Below are 1,882 nucleotides of genomic sequence, written 5' to 3'. Positions count from 1 at the left end.
CCGCTTGCCGACTGCCGCAAGTACATATACTGCGGCAGTCAGCCCCGTGCAGGCAAAGTGATGTATGGGTAGGTCACTCGTCTGCGAGCCAATAGGGGGCAAGCGCACGCCGCCTTAGGCGCGCTCCCTCCCCCGCTCGCTCACCGGGATCCCCGCGTGTGTGATCGGCGGACCAGATGCCCGCCAGTCACTCGCGATTGTCGTGATCGTCGGTTACAGAGGAAGAAAGGCAGGCGGCTAATGTAAACAAACATGTGGCTCTGAGGAAGAGGCTGAGCCTCGAAACGCGTCAGCCGTCATCATAACAGGAATATGGACTAATACATGAACTACTCCTGACACTCGAGCGACTGAGCTTGATATGACTATTTTCTACCATCGTTTGTGAGTAGCCATTTTTTATGTTGTATAATAAAGCCTTATTGAAGATAATGCGCTAGGTTGGTGCGCCCTTCTTTTTGTTTCTTTTTGGCTAATGTAAACAAAGCTGCCTGTCATTCTCCCCTGTGTAAATGCAGAAATCATACGGTCCTGCTATGCAGGATCGTATATCTCTGTAGTTACACAAGCAGCCACATCCCTGCACAGTTAGAAGCACGCCCCTAGGGACACACTTAACCCCTCCCTCTCCAATAAAGTTAACCCCTTCCCTGCCAGTGTCATTTTTACCGTAACAGTGCATATGTATAGCACTTATTACTGTAGTAATGTCACTGGTACCCCAAAAGTGTAAAAAATGTCAGTCAAGGGTCCGATCTGTCCGACGCAATGTCGCAGTCCCGCAAATAAAATCGCAGATCGCCGCCATTACTCGTTAAAAAAAAAATGACAAAAGTTTTTGCCTTAGTTATTAAACGCAATGACTTTTGCGCAAACCAATCAAAATACGCTTATTGCAATTTTTTTTACTAAACATATGTAGCAGAAAACAAATTGGCCTAAAATGTTAAAAAATTTAGATTTTTACATTTTTTTAGGGGGAATTTCATGTGAAAAAATGTGAAAAATATTGCTATTTTTTGCAAAATTGTCGCTCTTTTTTTGTTTATAGCGCATGATCAAAAAAACCGCACAGGTGATCAAATACCACCAAAAGAAAGCTCTGTTTGTGGGAAAAGCATTGCACGACCGCGCAATTGTCCGTTAAAGTCACGTAGTGCCGAATCGCAAAATAGGCCCTCGTCAGGAAGGGGATAAAATCTTCCGGGGCTTAAGTGGTTAAATAAAACTTCCTAAAATTATTTTTTTTTTGTTGTGTTTTTTTTTTCCAACAGGTGTCACTGAGATTTTGCGGGTAATTTCAGTGCTGGCCGAGTTGACCAGAGGGCAATAAATCTACAGAACAGCAGCACCTAAGCAAATTGCCCTTACTGCATAGTTTGCAAAGGGGTTCTGTGACTAGTGACAAGGATTCTGCGGTTTCCTCCTGTGCATCTGATGTCTTCTTGTTTGGAAATGTCACAAGAGGTGCAGGGTCAGTGTCAACAGCAACTTTTTCAGATCTTAAAAATACAGTACTGGATTTGTGATGTCTTTAACATTTTCTATGTTTAATTTGCCTCAACAGCTCCCTTAGTGGGGCTCAAGTCCACCCCAGGCCCCATAGAAACTGTATGGATTGCTATGACTAATAAGACCCCACTTACAAAAGCTTACATAGCTCTCACCATTGGGTCGCCCAATAAGTACTGTACAGGTGTGACTTGTTCTTTATTGTATTGGACTTTGGTTTTCATAGTCCCTTTATTTTGTTAGTCGTGTGTTATGCCCATCTTGCCCATTTTTTTTTTTTTTTCAGTTCTAAACAAATTTTCACTTTCTTCAGATGTGCTGCATCCAGCAATCTCTTTGTTTTTATCATATATAAGTGGCTAAAATACAT

The sequence above is a fragment of the Pelophylax lessonae genome (assembly GCF_965119305.1).
Source record: "Pelophylax lessonae genome assembly, chromosome: 7".
NCBI classification, from domain to species: Eukaryota; Metazoa; Chordata; class Amphibia; order Anura; family Ranidae; genus Pelophylax; species Pelophylax lessonae.
Note: the sequence above shows the minus strand (reverse complement) of the source record.